At 39.3% G+C, this 19,237-nt stretch overlaps 1 non-coding gene across 1 annotated transcript; it reads left to right on the forward strand.

Annotated features, from left to right (window-relative positions):
• Nucleotides 1-13,943: 13,943 nt before the first annotated feature.
• LOC120078841 (small nucleolar RNA R71) lies at nt 13,944-14,050 on the forward strand. The gene has a single exon (XR_005482122.1). It is a non-coding gene; the product is annotated as a small nucleolar RNA R71 (small nucleolar RNA).
• The last annotated feature ends 5,187 nt before the right edge of the window (nt 14,051-19,237 follow it).

Genomic DNA, 19,237 nt, shown 5'->3' on the forward strand with positions numbered 1-19,237 from the left:
ATAACACTTACAGTTAGAGAAATGATGCATGACCAATGCATAACCTAAGGTGGGATTTCAACTGGCATACCATATGACATATAATTAGACATACATCCTATGTACATTCACAAAATGGACTAGGATGAACCGCCTCATAACCGGAAATAAAATGAACCGCCACATAAGCAGAAATAAAATTCTATCTATTACATTTCTTTATGGAGCAAATCGGTTCACAGGTGAACCGGGTCTTGATCTGCTTGGGCGTAGCATCCCTGATCGTTTAGTAAACTTGGTCGGGTATCAACAATCGTTTAGCTACGACCGAGTATTATTTACACTGCGATGAAGCATGAAGCACTCGATCGTTTAGCGCACCAAACATAAACCCGCAAGTTTATACTATCAGTTAGATGAGGACGTTGCTGTGAAGCACAATCATCTAAACATTTTACTCCGCAATCATGTAGTCAGGAACTAAGCAATGAAGCTTGTTGAGGTACACGATCGTCAAGTGCGCTCGTGTCAACTTGCTTTTGAGTATTCGATACTGAAAAATCGCTTACCCCATCGTTTACACGACCTGACCAATTCTTGGTCGTCTTCATCCTAGAAGTACAACAACTCCTTGCCTTGAAGCCTCATCATGAGCGACTCAACAAAGACTCAAACACTTTGAATTTACAGACTCGATAGCAAGTTAATACACCAAAGAATAAAAAGGCCCTTACAGTTAACTTTGAATGTAAAAAAAAAAAAAAATAACCAGAGGCATCATCCCAAAAAACTCCATTAATTCACATCCACAAAACCATTTAACAATTAAACAGAGTGCAGACATGTTTTACCCACCGAGAAAGTAAAGGCTATTCTTTGCATCAATGAATTTGGAATATCAGAACCTGACTCTGATACCAATAGAAGGAACTCTTATCAAAGAGTACCTATGAGCGGAAGCAAGATCATTCCAAATTCATTATGACAGAAAAACCACATTCACAAACAAACATACAAGTTATGCATTTGTAGCATGTTTTTCAAACGTTAATGCAAAGGGACAAGAGACATAATAGTTGAAGAACTTTTCTTCCCTTGAATTCTCGCTCTCGTACAAAAACGACAACTCACGTAGTCACTGTGTTCGCCAAGGCAATCGTCCACCAAATCACGTTGTTGTCTACTACCGAATGAACTTCTCACGAACAAGGCAACAAAGGAGGACACAACCACTTGGAAACCTCGGTATTCTCGGAGTGAGAATCTAGGAAGTTTAGGGTCTGTTGGATTTGGTAGAGGGGAGGATGAAACAACGATCATTTACCACGACTAAGCAAGTGGAAGATATCTAGATGGGTGCTTGATCATTTATAAAAAGGTGCATGATCGTGTAGTAAATAGGGCTGATCATTTAGATAAATTACTCCACACGTGCGATCATTTAGCAAATACTATACGATGGTTTAGATAAGTTTCGTGTGTACACAATCGTTAGAAAACTTTGAGCTATCATGTATGCTCTCGTATGCTAGACGATGGCCAGTGTACCAATTCGTGTAGCGATTAACCGATCTCTTTGCAAAATGAAAACCATTTTCATTTTATCCTTCAGTTATAAAAAAATGATTGCAACGCCCACTATCTCATTCGGTTATAGAGAAAAAAACTGCCAACTATTATCTTATAATTGTTTAATTAGAAATAAATATAATCATATTATATTTATAACTTATAGTTTAATATTACATCATATGCAACATATAAACCATAGTCCTTTTCTCCTCCACTAGATATAAATCATATTTATATCCATTTCCTCCAATTAATGTATCTCATACATCATGTCAACTATATCATATATAATTGACCAGTTTAATCATATTATTTATAATAAAACTCGCTCTTGTCAATTTGAACACTTCAAACAGACCCAAAAACTGATTCTCAACTTGAATCCATTGAGCTACCAAGGGGACCTTATGGACCTGTGGCTCGAAGCTCCAACGGTACGTGAATAGCTGACTAAACTCTTTAGCCACGAGATCCACCATCTGTTAACTGTCAGGAATTCCACTAAAGATCACTCTTCTCAGCACAAATATATTTCTGTGTCCATCGAATATAACCAATCAACAATACGATAATCCTTCACAGATGCTCGTAAGTATAGTTAGGCCAATTTACCGTTTTTTCCCTGTAGTTACATTTAACTCCTTAAGTACCACTAATCCCTCTAATGAACAATACAACATAGTCCTACTATGTGTGGACACCTCTCGGGCCTACCACATCGTTCAAGCCCCAAAATCAACCCTTAAAGGAGTAATCTATCTACTTACCCCTGATTCGGGGAAGGAGTGAATTCCATCTTGTGTAGCTGAGTTCCCAGCTCCCAAATTAGACGAATCCTCCAAGTAGTAGGTTTGAGTCGGCAATCATGTTACCTATGGTCATCCTAGTGAAGTGAAGTCTCTGTCATGAACAGTGTTATATAACGAGACTATAACACTTTGTGGTTCGGTCTTATACAAACTCCTTTATACAGAACCCCTCCACTCGCACGTCTTCACATGAATAATCAGGATCAGACCCTCTATAGCAAGTCACAACACTTATAACTATTCTACAAAGCGAGTTGCATTCCTAGCGTTACCAGGATAAGGTTTCCCTCCTATATCCATATACTACAGACCATTTTGGTTATCATTTATGGCATGACCACCTGTATGTCTCCACATACATGGTTAAGTTACAACAACAACCAGGGATCTTAGTTTTTGGTTTGTGGTAAAGCAATTAAAACATCCCATGTTTCATAGACAATAGTGAAGAAAATATCATATATTATTACATCACAAGCATTTGTTCAATACTGTGTTTACAAACTACAGGACCCAACGAGAGTTTAGGGCATCATCCCCAATAATTCTATGCTTCAATGATGTAAGAACTGTGTGGGCATTCTGGTAATCAATGAGCTATGATCTTATGAGCATGACACGAGATCTAGTGTTTGCATTTTTGCATGATGGAGATGATGGCTATGATAATATGATGATGATTTAGGGAAAGATGTCTATTGGTTGTCTGATGCATGGTAGATTAGATGGTGAATATTAGCTTTCCTATCTGGCTATGTACATCTTGTGTTTGTGAACCTTCAGGTTCACTATTTATGACCTATTCGGTGTCCTATTGGATCACCACTACTGTTATGATAAGTTTTCCTTCGAAATCACCATACTTCCATGATATGTGTTCCTTCTAGATTACCAGACTTCCATGATATTTGTTCTTTTTGGATCACCATGACTGCTATGATTTTTGTTCCTTCAGTTTCATTAAGACTACCATGTTATAAAATATACATTTGTGCTTAGATAGGAAGGCTAAGAATCACCTAGTGGGCCCAATAACAGGTTATTTACTGAGTATTTTATATGCACCCTTTCCTCTGATATGTTTTTCAGGTAAAGGTGGGAAAAAATGACGAATGACAAGAAGAATCTGTGACGAGCCTATGGGACTAGATAGATGTTTCCACATATGTCCTTCTCATGTTTTAGTTAGCAGACAAACATTTGAATTCTTTGATTGTTTTTATTTTGTTGTTTATTTCATTCATTTTAACCTTGTATTAGGAGTACTCCGAGTAAAGGTTTTTTTTGGTATACTTTGTTGAAAACTTATCTTTAATAAAACGTTTTGATTCTTTTAGGTTAAGTTGCAAAAGTTTAATTGTTAAGCTCATGCATACATGTAGTAACTGAAGGAAATCAAATATGAGGATTTCCATGAACAGCGAAATAACCATTCCAAATTCCATTCGAAATTGAACACTAACAATTACAATCAAGAAACGGAATTTTACACTTCATGCACAATACAAAATTACAACATGCTTTACAATAAGATCAAGGGATAAAAAATACATACCTTTAAAGACTTATTTTTTCAAACTCCCCCGATCACTAACTCCATCGTCTAAGACGACAATACACGAATGCTCGAACACAATGACCACAACACAACACGATCAACAGCAAACCCAACAAACGACCTCCAAAACCTTGAACTCAGTCGAGTTGAGTGAGGACACAACCGCAATGGTTTCCTTGGTATTCTTGGTGTGAGAATCCAAGTGTGAGCTCGGTGTGAACTTGGCTAGAGTAAGAGACCGAAGGAACAACAATCTTATAAATGATTGAGTAAGTGGGAGATGAAAAGAGTCTATCATATAGACGAATGCTCAATTGTGTAGAAGATGGCAGCTTATCATATAGCTAATGCCTGATGCGGTGTAAATGTGATGAAATAATGATATGAAATTGCAGTGATGAGTTATGTGTTGCACATGCAAGTTTTCCAATTAAAACCCAAGTATAAATCTCTCTAGGTTTCCTGGTAAGTCCAGTGTCGAACACAGGGACTACTGAGTTACTATGCGTCAGTAAAATTGATTCCTTTGCGTGGCAAAAAGAAATAAGTTTGGTTGGTGTTTTGTTTAAGTATAAATTCTATGTGACAGATTCGAGTAAAGAGTTGATGAAATCGAGAATACAATGAGTATGCGATGAACGGGTTGAGAAGGGATTTAGCTAACACTTTCTAAGATTGCACTCAAGTTATGTGATCATTCTACACACACACAACAACATGTCATCTCTCAATGCAAATGCCATAGTTCCTATTTCTAGGATGCATGCAATGTATACGATAATGTTGATAGGACTTATGTCTAAGCCTCTATTCTTGTCTATGCGATGATGAATGATACATACATACAGAAGGTGACCGCATACTATCATATCCTATTTCTAGGGTGCATGCGATGCATAATAGCAAATAGAACTTATGTCTAAGTTTCTATCTTTTGCTTATACGGTTCTAATCTGACTTTCTCAAACCTAGATTCTAATCTGACTCTCTTAAGCCTAGATTCTTTCTTTAGACTACTCTTTCAAGTATCTCTAAAGAGTGAATAAAGCATACATAAGACAAAATGATCGCATAAAGTGAAGATCCCAGGTCATGCTAGCTAAGTACTTCTCAACCCATTCGGAAATTTAGCTACTCATGCGAAATGTGGAGAGATTGAACAGATGGTTGGATGAGAATTCCATTTTCTATAAATAAAGTTAGAATACAAAACAACAATGGAAAGTAGGGATAAGAAGCCTGGTAGCAATGTCTTACTTCCCGTGGCTTTTACACTATCTTTTTAATCTACTCTACCCAGAAGAATATCCTTGCCCTCGTAAGTGTCGGCTCTCTTTCCTTTTATAGCGCTTCCCGACAGTCTTTCGAGCTATCCGGGAATGTCCTCTCGGCATCTCCTTCTTTTCGATCGCCTCCGTCTTATAAGTATATGAATAAATACAGACTAATGGCTATCTATTTATATATGATCTATCTTCTATATGGTGAACCTCTTTATCGATGGTGGCCTTCGGTATTTATAGAGCTTAAGGTGAAGAAGCTTTTCTCTCTAATGATTGCAATGATGGGAGGTCATTAAATCTTCTGTCTGATATGCCGATTAATGGTCACCGAAAAGTTGAATGTACTTGCTACAGTGTGTCGTTAATGGCTTGTCAACTAAATTTGAATTTGACCGTCATTAGCTTTCCCTTCCATCATGATTTATTAAGCTTTCACCTTGATGCGCCATCTTTATGTGGCCACCTTCTTGACAACTTCTTGCAAGTGCATACGATCGCATGACTTTGCGATCGTAATCTTCCAATGCGCGCGGATGCTGAATTCCTTGGATCGCAATGTTACTTGTACCAACGCGTTTTTCCTGCACAAAATAAGTAAATTGGTTGTTTTTATGCGATTGGCACATGCGATCGCAATATTCTCAGTTTACTGCTTTTGGACATGATTTTGTATATTTTTACCGTTGCATTCTCTCATTGTTTTACTTACTTGCGTTGTAATAATCGTGCATTTCTGTCCATTATCACACCCCCAAATTTAAAACAATGCTTGTCCTCAAGCATAAACTAAAGATTTTCTTTATAGAGTCAGCCGCCTTTTCCTTACCTAGATTTCTCGAGGTTACTTATTCAAATCTTATGAACCAAAATCTTCTTTATTTCTAACCTGGTCTCTTCTAAAATATTTCTAAAACTTAGGGACTGCAAGTTTAACCTTCAAAATCAAAAAGACTTTACTTGTTCCTAGGGCATCGCATGATTTATTTCAAACTTTTTTCAACCTGGTGTTTTCAAATGATTTTTATCCTTCCGTTGTAACTGCGTTTAATGATGAAGAGAATCCTTCCATTGTAATTGCGCACCGAGGAGAATTATTGTCGCACCTACAAGGAGCAAACACACCACAACCAAGGAAACAGCTGCATATCCAAAATAACAATAAAAATAAACTAAACTACGAAAATCAAGGTAAAGATAGCGTAGAAGATGTCCCTGGAGAAATTGGAGTGAGGTCACCGCAAGGAGTCTTCCATGCAGGAGATTTCTCTCAACTGCTTAGGTCAAGAAGCTTACCCTAACCATTGGATCTTCCAGCAATTATTGGGCGCACGTTGGCCACCATATGCTTAGAACTACCTTTAGCTCATGTGATTTATTGCTCTTTTCTCTTGGGGTCAATACTGGCTTTTGGCACATCGCCTACACTTGAATATTGTTTGCAAATTTGCCACACAAGCTACAATACTCCCAAGGTAAAAAGGTTGCCTGCAAAAACACAAAACTCAACAAACCATTAGCTGCCAAGTCCTTGGCAACGGCACCAAAAACTTGGTGACTAAAAATTAGGTGAACGCAATATATGCGATGCATGTCTTAGGTTATGTGTTGGTTCTCATGCGTCAGTGATCGTGCGTTGGAATGAAATGTATGCGTTGATCTCATATGCAATGACCATGTGTTCCTATCACAAGTTTTCTTGCGCTCTCGCCAAGTATAACAAGAACGCAAGTTTTTCAGGTAATCCGAGGTCGAACTCAGGGACTTGTAGCTAAAGGGCATGCGGTAATATGTTTGCGGCAGATAGATAAAAGAATGATGGATAAGTTAAGCACTACTCCTACTCCTAACTAACAAACAAAATAGTGGAAGTATGAATGAGAGGTAGAGACATGACAACTGTTGACGCGTAGTAAAATGCATGGAAAAATAGATAAAATGTGAGGATGTCTTCACTACAACACTAAGCTTGACTGCAAGGGCAACCCCAGCCAACACAAACTTATGCGACCATGCCATACACACCCGACACATATGCACGTGATGTGTAATAGCAAAGGGAACTTATTCCTAAGTCTCCATTCTTGCTTATGCGATCTTAATCTAGCTCTCTCGAGCCTCAATTCTAACCTAGCTCTTTCAAGTCTTAGGTTCTTTCTCTCGAGTAGCTCTAAAGGGGTGATGGGTGCATACATAAGACAAGGTAATCAGAAAAGTCTGGCTGACGTAAGATTATTCCCATCCCTAGTGAACACTTGCTTACATTGCTTAATGTGACCAACCACTTACCTTCTCGGGCAGTTAGTTGTTGCTGATTCTACTCATAGACAAGCATTGCATCCGCTTATAGATAAGCATTGCTACAGCTTCACACTAAGCAAATAAGGTTTTCTCACAAAACTCACACAACGTACACCTCCCGGTGCTTTGCTACATGCTTCATATCCCTAATCTGCATAACTAAGTATGCGATACTCTAGCAATCTTACTTAATGATATAATGAAAGTTAAGGATGCTAAGTAAAGGAAGATGGAGATGCAATCGTAGGAAATATAAAAATGCATTGATCACAAAATGTATTAATTCCTTAAGCCAAATTGTAATACAATACAAGGATAGAAAAGAAATGGAAGGACCAGCTGGAAGCAATGTCTTGCTCCTGGCAGATGTGTGTCAAGGTTACCGGTGGTGCCATGGATAGGCAGTGGAGTAGACTCTCTCGAACTCTAGCTCCAGCGAAGGCTCTGGTCGTCACTCAGAATGGATGAAGGAGATGAAGAACTCTCAAGCTATCTTCTTACACTTTGGTCTGGATCACAAGAATCCCACTCTAAGGTGAGGAGCCTCAGGCGAAAAGCCTTGGATGATTTGAAATTCCGCTCAACGACTTCTATTTATAGAGCTTGATCATCGACAACATTTATGGATCTGCTCTAAATCTGACACTCGTGGGGCAATGGTCCTTTTCTGAATCTCTGCTGCTAACGGCGTGGTAGGTAAAATGTCAACATCATCTTTTGATAATCCTAATGTATGCGTTCATGCTTGCATTCCACCAACCTTGCGTTCCTCCCTTTATTATGGTTATTATTATGCAACTGCAACCTTTCTGTGATGACTACATTCACTTGACGGCCGCAACTTCTATGCGATGGACGCATTCGCTCGTCAGACGCAACACCCATATGACTGACGTATGCGATCACCGCATGCGATTAATGGACGCAATATTCATGCATCGAACGTATGCGTTGGCCTTTGCGATGGAGAGATTTCCCCCATGCGGTCGTCTTTGCGATAGCCTGGCTTCCACGCATGCGATCGCTTTCTGCGGTTGCTACAAAAAATAAACAATTGAACGCATAATAACGCATAATAGTGGGTTAGCCGAGATTCTCAATGTCGATCGATGCAAACTCTTTTTCTCATGAATTCCTAACATATTCGTCGCATATTCTACTTAACAGCCTCATAATTCTAAATAAAAGGCCTATATTGACATGCATTTCTGCCCGTTATCAGTGGACCGCTAGCTTCTAGAAATATTTCATGAATTGACTGTCCTAAAATTAAGTTGATTCTAGTACATGCGATGAAAAATAGAGGCATGCGTTTCATCATTGAAATCATATTGGTACGGAAAGAAATGCGTTGACTAACTAAAGTATTAAATGATTGTGCCAACTAAAGAGGATGCAATGATAAAATTATCAATGTTAAGAATGAGATGCGAGAGTGCAAAATTTGAAATAAACAAAGTCAAAGAAAGATACAACCCCCAAATTTGCTCTGTTGCCCGCATCATCTGTGATCACATCCTTCTTTGTGGCAGGTTGATTCTTCGATTGCGATGGGCTAAACGAACTGTTCGCGTTTTTTTGTTATCGCGTAGCTCCACCACAATCGTTTACCACGATCGTTGCTAAAAAATCAAGAGGGTCAAAAATATGAAAGACAGAGTTGATTTTTTTTTTTTTTTTTTTGAGATGTGTTGTTTGTACGAAAAAAAAAGGTAGAGTAAATTCATGAAATACAGATATAAAAAAAATACTTCAAAAAAATTGCGTCCTTGATGAGTTTGTATCGCATACTATCACAGAGACTGCTTATTTCTTCTTCAGTCAGGAATTCCTCAGGTCCATGGAGGTCTTCTCATGATGCAAGTCTCCTCCGTGATATATCTTGACACTTTGTCCATTGATTTTGAATACGTTGGCCCCATCCTCATTAGTTAACTCAACCGCCCCATACGGGAATATCTCTTTGATTATAAATGGTCCGGACCATCGTGACTTTAATTTTTCGAGAAAAATTCGTAGACGAGAATTGTATAACAAGACGTTCTATCCAACCTGGAGATTCTTCTCGCATAGTCATTTGTCATGCCAACATTTTGCACGCTCCTTGTAGATCTTGGCATTTTCATATGGTTGAGTTCTCCATTCGTCTAGGTCGATCAACTGAAGTTTTCTTGTCTCCCCTACGGTCTTCAAATCAAAATTGAGCTTCTTCACTGCCCACAATGCTCTGTGCTCCAATTCAAGTGGTAAGTTGCATGCCTTCCCAAACACCAGTGCATACGAGGACATGCCTATAAGTGTTTTATAGGCGGTCCTGTATGCCCACAAGGCATCGTCCAGGTTCATGGCCCAATCTTTGCGTGAAGGATTCACTACCTTTTCTAGGATCATTTTGCCTGTTAGACACTTCGGTCTGGTCGTTTGTCTATGGATAATATGTGGTGGCGACCTTATGGTGGATATTATACTTGAGCAGCAACTCGTGGGATGCCGGTGAAGATATTTCTCTGCAAGAATTTGGAGACTATTGTCGCATCGCTTGCGACGCACAATACTGCTTCAACCCATTTGAAAACATAATCGACGACCAACAAAATGTATTTATAACCATTTGATGGTGAAAATGGTCCCATGAAGTCTATGCCCCATACGTCATATAGCTCCAATTCTAAGATAATATTCATTGGCATCGCATTCTTCCATGAGATGTTTCCCGTGCGTTGGCACCTGTCGCATCTCATAGAATAATCTCTTGCATCCTTAAATAGAGTCGGCCAAAAATATCCGCTTGTAACACTTTTGTTGTTGTGCGTTGACCTCCAAAATGTCCACCATATAGTGAGTCATGGCATTGGGATAGTATGTGCTGGTGAGCAGTCTCTGGTACATATAGACGCAAGATTTGGTCTAATCCCCTCTTGTAAAGATTTGGCTCATCCCAATAATAGGATTTATATTCGTGTATAAGTCGTGTCTTTTGGTGGGTTGTGTAGTTCTCCGAAAATTGTTCACAGACTAGATAATTGACCACATCTGCATACCATGGTAACTCTTCAATTTTGAACAGCTGCTCATGTGGGAAGGTTGCGTTAACCTCCGACTGGTTGCCGTCAACTTCTGATTTTCTAATCGGTGGTCCGCAACCTAGTTCTCCGTCCCCTTGTGATCAATGATTTCCATGTTGAATTCTATAAGGAGGAGAACCCATCGAATTAACCTCGGCTTTGCATCTTTCTTGGTCATTAAATATTTGATTGTTGAGTGGTCGATGTGAACGATCACTTTGGATCCCAGCAAGTAAGCTCTAAATTTTTCCATCGCAAAGATCACCGCAAGAAGTTCTTTTTCAATGGTAGTGTAATTCGCTTGGGTAGGGTTCAAGGTTCTACTCGTATATGCGATGGGGTGTAGCATTGTCTTTTTCGTTTGCGCTAGCACCGCCCCCATCGCATAACCGCTAGCATTGCACATTAGCTCAAATGGCTTTGTCCAGTCAGGTGCGATCAACACAGATGCAATTATCAATGCATTCTTCAGTATTTTGAATGCGTTGAGGCATTGTTCATCAAAGTCAAATGTTCTCTCGGCCTCCAGCAACATACTCAATGGTCAACCAATCTTCAAAAAGTCCTTCACAAAACGACGATAAAATCCTGCATGTCCCAGGAAACTCCTGACAGCCTTCACATTTGCTGGTGGTGGAAACTTTTCAATGGCCTCAATCTTTGCCTTATCCACCTCCAGCCCTTCCTTGGAGACTTTGTGCCAGAGCACAATACCTTCATTCACCATGAAGTGCACTTCTCCCAATTCAACACAAGATTTGTCTCTTCACATCTCCTTAGTATCTTCTCCAAATTGTTCAGACAGATTTCATATGTTTGCCCATAAATCGAGAAGTCGTCCATAAAAATTTCCACTGAATCTTCAAGATACTTAGAGAAGATGTCCATCATGTACCTCTGGAACGTGCTCGACGCATTGCATAATTCGAACGACATGCGGTGAAAAGCAAGCATTCCGTAGGGGCAGGTGAATGTGGTTTTCTCTTGGTCTTCGGGAGCAATCATTATTTGGTTGTAGCCTGCATACCCATCCAGAAAACAGAAGTAATCATTTCCTGTAAGGCGGTCTAGCATCTGGTCAACGAAAGGCAAGGGGAAATGATCCTTCTTCGTCATCATATTGAGTTTGCGGTAGTCCATGCAGATTCGTCAGCCGGTGACGGTCCTCATTGGTATTAATTCATTGTTTTCATTTGGGACTATCGTCATTCCTCCCTTCTTGGGCACACATTGCATGGGGTTGACCCATGTGCTATCGGCGATTGGATATATAATGCCTGCGTCCAACCATTTGATTATCTTCTTTTTCACAACCTTCTTCATCGTAGGGTTTAGTCTGCATTGAAGTTTGACATACCCTTTTTGGTTTTCTTCGAGATGTATCCTGTGCATGCAATATGCGAGGCTGATTCCTCTTATGTCTGCTAGCGTCCACCCTATTGCTTTTATGTACTTCCTTAGGATGCTATGCAACACATTCTCTTGTTCTTCTTGTAGCATAGAGGAAAATATCACTGGCAAAGTTTCATTTTGCCCTAAGAAAACATACTTCAGATGGCTTGGCAGGGTTTCTAATTCCATGGTAGGTGGTTGTTCCAAGAAAGGTTGTTGTGCTTTTTTCTTTTCATTCAACGTCAATTTTTCTTCTTTGTTTGCTTTCTCCATGATCACATTGTAGGTTACTACGAATACGGTCGCAACCTCTCTTTCATCTTCATCTTCGGACTCTTCTTTTTCATTATAACTGGGTTCATTGTCGGAATCAGATAGGTCTTCGTCTTCCGGATACTTCATGGCTTTAATAATGTCAAACCTGAGCTTCTTCCCATTCACACTCAACATGATCTCTCCCTTGTACACATCAATTTGAGCGCGACCAGTGGATAAAAATTGTCGTCCCAATATGATGGGTACATCCTTGTCCACTTCGTAATCGAGAATGATGAAGTCTGCTGGTAAGATAAATTTGTCAATTGAGACTAGGACATCCTTCAACATTCCTTCTGGGTGAACTAGGGACTTGTCCGCCAGCTAGAGAGTCATCGTCGTGAGTGCCAACTGCCCCACATTCAATTGTTTGAAAATTGAAAGGGGCATTAAGTTTATACTGGCCCCAAGATCGCAAAGCGCTTGACCTATATATATCCCGCCAATTGAGCAGGGTATCGTGAAACGTCTGGGGTCGCACATTTTCAGTGGAATAATGGTGTTTGACTTTTTGCGTTCATGCCACCGTTACGAACTTTCTTGTGCTCCTTTTCTTTGTCACCATGACCTTCAAAAACTTAACATATTTCGGCATTTTTTCAATTGTTTCAGTGAAAGGGATGTTGATGTGCAGCTGTTTTAACATGTCCATGAAGCGATGATACTGCACTTCATGATTTTGATTTTTCTTAAGTCTCTGAGGGAATTGTGGCAGCTGTAGCTTCACGCTTCCCTGTTCCATAGGCTTAGAAGTCGATGCAACTTCTGGTTCCATCGTCTCATTTTCTTCTAGTTCATCTTTTGTCATCGGGGTATTGGGTTCCATCACAATTGGATTAGTCCTACTTAGTTCTGTTTTCTCTTTCGCTATTGTCTTCTTGCTTCGCAAAGTCACGACTTGACATTGCTCCTTTCACATGTTCCTCGGGTTGCGAGGGAGCTTAATTGAACTCGGCAACGCCCCTTGCGGTCTATTTTTTAGTTCGCCCGCAATCTGTCCTATTTGGATTTCGAGATTGCGGGTTGAAGTTGCCTGATTCTAGAGTACTATTTCGTTCTTTTCTATGTACTGCTTTAATAAGCTCTCCAGGGAAGAAGATTGCGGCGCTTGCGAGCTACTAGCTTGATTTTGCGATTGACCGTTTGTTTGTGGGAAAAATCCTAGCGGCCCTTCCTTTTGCGCCATGGGTTGATAAATCTGTTGTTGATTGTTTTTCCACGCGAAGTTGGGGTGGTTTCTCCACTTGCAGTTGTAAGTGTTATAGAAAGGATTGTTCTTTACGAAGTATACAGATTGCAGGTTCCTTGAACATTCTTCCATCAGATGCAAATCTCCACAACTAGCACAACTTGTGCATGTCTGCTCGATTGCATTGACCTGCCCTCTTTGCATTCTCGAGCTATTGATTGCGATGCCCTGTATCAGATTCATCATCGTATTCATTTGACTTTGTAGGGATGTGATGGACCCATTGTTTGTGTCACCTTCTCGAATTTTTAATCGTTGATCGCTTTCCCTCCAATCTTCGTGATTCTTCGAAATGCGATCAAGAATATTCTTAACCTCATCATACGTTTTGTCAAGCAGACCTCTAGCTGCTGCACATTGGCAGCCATCTGTGATGCAGGGTTCAAACCATGATAAAAGATTTCCATTTGGAGACAGTCAGATAAGCCATTGTGCGGACAATCTCGCACCTGTCTTTTAAACCTCGCCCAGGCATCATTGAGCGATTCGTCAATTTCTTGTTCAAAATTTGTAATCAACTTCCTCCTTCTTGCATTCTCAGTAGGGGGAAGTATTTCTTCATGAACTTCTCTACTACCTGTTCCTAAGACGTTATCTCCCATGGTTCGAGAGAATAGGCCCATTTCCTTTCTTGGTCGCATAGTGAAAATGGGAACAACGTTAGTCGAACTTCTTCAGCTGAGATGTTTAGGAACACAAAAGTATTGCAAATTTCGATGAAACTCAAGAGATGGGCATGCGGACCCTCGCCATGCCTTCCACCAAACTGTCCGGCCCTCTGAATCATTTGCAACATAACCGGCTTCATCTTGAACCTCGATGTATCAAGAGTGGCCTCATGATTCCTAGGGAGAAATCATAGAGTTAGGCGACGCATAGTCCTGGATGGGTCTATTGCGATCGTACACCAAGAGAATGGGGTTTGCCATGATATTGTTTGCGTTTGCTGCTCTGTCTTTCGGTTGTTCCGCCATTCTAGGATTTCTCTCTTGCTGTTGTCGATGGTTGTCTCTCTATCTTCTTCTGAACATTCTTTCAATCTCTAGGTCGTAGTTGGGCTAAGGAATGTGTCCTTCGCTCATACGACACCCGCTTTTTTCCTTACTAAAGGAATGGCAGTGCACAGAGGTCGAAAGCTGCAAAGAAAATAAAAAAAGTTACTGTTAGCACAATATGTACTGCCGTAGTCCCCGGTAACAGCACCAAAAACTTGATGCGTTGTAAATGTGATGAGATAATGGTATGAAATTGCGGCGATGAGTTATGCATTGCACATGCAAGTTTTCCTAGTAAAACCCAAGTATAAATCTCACTAGGTTTCTTGGTAAGTCTAGGGTCGAACACAGGGACTACTGAGTTACTATGCGTCAGTAAAATTGATTCCTTTGCGATGGCAAAAACAAATAAGTTTGTTTGGTGTTTTGTTTAAGTATAAATTCTATGTGACAGATTCGAGTAAAGAGTTGATGAAATCGAGAATACAATGAGTATGTGATGAACGAGTTGAGAAGGGATTTAGCTAACACTTTCTAAGATTGCATTCAAGTTATGCGATCATGCTATACACATACAACAGCATGTCATCTCTCAATGCAAATGCCATAGTTTCTATTTCTAGGACGTATGCGATGTATAAGATAATGTCGATAGGACTTATGTCTAAGCCTCTATTCTTGTCTATGGGATGATGAATGATACATACATACACAAGGTGACCGCATACTATCATATCCTATTTCTAGGGTGCATGCGATGCATAATAGCAAATATAACATGTGTCTAAGTTTCTATCTTTTGCTTATACGGTTCTAATCTGACTTTCTCAAACCTAGATTCTAATCTAACTCTCTTAAGCCTAGATTCTTTCTTTAGACTACTCTTTCAAGTATCTCTAAAGAGTGAATAAAGCATACATAAGACAAGATGATCACATAAAGTGAAGATCATAGGTCATGCTAGCTAAGTACTTCTCAACCCATTCGAAAATTTAGCTACATATGAGAAATGTGGAGAGATTGAACAAATGTTGAGATGAGAATTCCATTTTCTATAAATAAAGTCAGAATACAGAACAATAATGGAAAGTAGGGATAAGAAGCCTGGTAGCAATATCTTGCTTCCTGTGGCTTTTATACTGTCTTTTTACTCTACTCTACCCAGAAGAATATCCTTGCTCTCGCAAGAGTCGGCCCTCTTTCCTTCTATAGCGCTTCTCGGCAATCTTTTGAGCTGTCCAGAAATGTCCTCTCGACATCTCCTTCTCTTCGATTGCCTCCGCCTTATAAGTATATGAATAACTACAGACTAACGGCTATCTATTTGTATATGATCTATCTTCTATATGGTGAACCTCTTTATCGATGGTGGCCTTCGGTATTATAGAGCTCAAGGTGAAGAAGCTTTTCTCTCTAATGGTTGCAATGATGGGAGGTCATTAAATCTTCTGTCTGATGCGTCGATTAATGGTCACGGAAAAGTTGAATGTACTTGCTACAGTGTGTCGCTAACGACTTGTCAACTAAATTTGGATTTGACCATCATCAGCTTTTCGTCCCATTATGATTTATTAAGCTTTTACCTTGATGCGTCGTCTTTATGTAGCCACCTTCTTGAGAAACTTCTTGCGAGCGCATACAATGGCATGACTTTGCGGTCATAATATTTCAATGTGCGCAGACACCGAATTCCTTGGATCGCAATGTTACTTGGGCCAACGCATTTTTCCTTCACAAAATAAGTAAATTAGCTGCTTTTATGCGATGGGCACATGCGATCGCAATATTCTTAGTTTACCATTTTTGGACATGATTTTGTATACCGTCGCATTCCCTCATTGTTTTACTTATTTGCACTGTAATAATCGTGCATTTTTGCTCGTTATCAATGCCCTGTGATTGTTTAGCTACGACTAGTTGAGTGAAGTATCGTATATAACACTCCACGATCGTTTAGTCTCTCTAGCATCTATCGTTTAGTGAAACCATTTCACTTGACAGCAATCCTTGAGTTTTCGAATTAAGCAACTCCTCTAAATTTAGGAAAACATTTTTCCTTTTATCTAACGGTTACCATAAAACCGCCAATAGCCTCCCACTCAATTGGTTATTAGAAAAAAAGAGATAATTATCCAATAATTAATATTATTATAAATATATATGATAATCAACTTACCAAATTATATTTATAACCTATAGTTTTAATATTTCATCTCATGAAACATATAAACCATAGCTCTTTTTCTATTTTATGGTACTTAATATAAATCATATTTATCTTAATCCTCCATTTGATGTATCTCATACATCACACCGATTATATCATATATAATCAAATTTCCTCTTGTCAGATTGAACATTTCAAATCAACCCCAAGAACTAATTCTCAACTTGAATCCATTGAGCTACCAAGGAGACCTTATAGACCTGTAGCTTGAAGCTAAACAACTAACTAAACTCTTTAGTCACGGGATCCACCATCCATTAACTATCGGGAACTCTGACATGGTGTTTTTATATATCTTACAGCATGTGAACAAATATGAATATGAATGAATGATCAACAAGCTCATGTTGTCATGAACTTGTAACGCTAAAAATGGAATGTTATGTTGTGTTATCGCTTATGCACACTACTTCTAAATATGCATTGTTAATAATATGCTTGTAGTATGTGATAGAGTAATGCGTGTCACAAGTTTCCTTGCGCTGAAACCAAGTATAATTCCAATGCAAGTTTCTCAGAATAATCCAAGGTCGAACACAGGGATTGTTTTCGTTAATGCGTTACTTTTGTGATACATACGACTGGTTTTTACAATTAATAAAGAAGGTTTATACATGAATATAAAGTGCGATGAAAATAAAATTGCGTTGATAAGACAAATTACGGTAATGAGTAAAGTCCTAAACTAATATGATACAAGATACAAGATACATGATACATGATACATGACACTGAGTTCGAGTCTGACTATGAAGTTATACAAAAGATCTGGTATGCGATGGCAAGTCTTTATGGATGAATCAGAAAGAGAAAGAATAAATAGTAAAAACATCGCAAGTTTGTTAATTGCATTAAAGATGTAACTAAGGTTCCGCTTTTCCTTGGCGTACACCTCTCAGTGATCGACCGCGTTCCCATATCTCCATGAGGAAACAGGGATGAACGTGATGAACGCAAGGTTGCTTCCTCTCTGGAAGTACTTCTCGCTTTATTTAACGCATTCTTCCAACCCTCTCTTGATAGGCGGAATAACATCTTCACTTCTGCTCTCATAGGTGAAGATGCCATCGAGCATGCTTTAGCTAAACTTAATTATTTTCCTAACACAATTTATTTTACTCGCTTAATTCTTGCTAATTACCCAGGGAATTAGGAAAACATCATGGAGAAAATGAATTATGGATGAATGAAAATAGACAGAGAGATGATAATGGGAATGATCATAACATTTAATACTAAGATTAAGCGTTCGATACATGGTGTGAATGAAAAATTAAGAAGCTGAATACAAGTGATGAAATAGAGTTAAGAAACAAATACAAAAAGAGTGTCAACGTCTTGACACAGATCTGGACGGAGATAATGCTTGTCGGCGTGTGAAGTAATGGAGAGGAGAGCTTCCCTCTCAGGCTTGCTCTTATGGTAGAAATGACCTTCGTACAGAGCTTCAACGGTGGGGATTGGAAGGATTCTTTGCTCAGAGACTCCCTCTTGGCCTTGTCTCGTGATTATCTCAAATCTACTCTGGTCAGTTGCTTCAGACCAATCTCTCTCTCAGACTCAGTGTATGCACATCTCTATGTATTCAAGTATATCTTTCAATGAAATTGCAGAAGCTATTTATAGGCGAAGCTTGACTCTTTGTATTGTGGCCCCCACTATATGGTTAAGGTAGTTCCCGAAATGGAGGAGTGAATATTCCTTCTATTACACAATCAATCCCGTCAGAAATGCACAACTGACAACTGTACACTCGTCAGAACCCTCCACAAATGCGTTGCTCTTTACATCTTCGATCTATCACCGCTTGCGATGTTGTTTTTGATAACCGCATGCGGTTGAAATTGCATTGATCACTTAGCTCTTGATCGATTGTCGCATGCGTCGTCATTGCACTGATCATCTCTTCGTTCTCGATTGATGGGCGCAATGCGACATAGATGCGTTGTTCATTTCATCTTTGAGCCATGAACGCATGCGGTGACTTGTTTCCTACCAAACAGAACTGAAACATTCCATTCTACCATTGCAATGGTGTTAGTGGGTATATTTACGATAATTTATAATTCTCGCATTTCTTGGCCAATTTCTGTACTATCAACGCAACTTTTCTTTCTTTTAGCCATAATATCTAAATAAAACAACATAAATAACTTGTATTTCTACAAGTTATCACACTCCACTAAAGACTGACAGCTGCACTCTCCTTACTACAAATATATTTTGTGTCCATATTAACCAATCAACAGTGCAATAACCCTTCAAAGATCGCTCATAACTACAGTTGGACCAATTAACTGTTATGCCCCTATAGTTACATCTAACTCCTTAAGTACCATTGATCCCTCTAATGAACATAAGTCATAGTCCTACTATGACTGAGTCATCTCTTCCAAAGAGAAGTTATGGCCACTATGTTCAAGACCCGTAGCCCTTAAGGAAGCAATTTATCTACTTACCCCTACTTCAGGGAAAGAGTGAATTCCATCTTGTGT

Source organism: Benincasa hispida, chromosome 5 (assembly GCF_027475165.1).
Source record: "Benincasa hispida cultivar pf3 chromosome 5, pf3_genome.v1.1, whole genome shotgun sequence".
Taxonomy (NCBI): domain Eukaryota; kingdom Viridiplantae; phylum Streptophyta; class Magnoliopsida; order Cucurbitales; family Cucurbitaceae; genus Benincasa; species Benincasa hispida.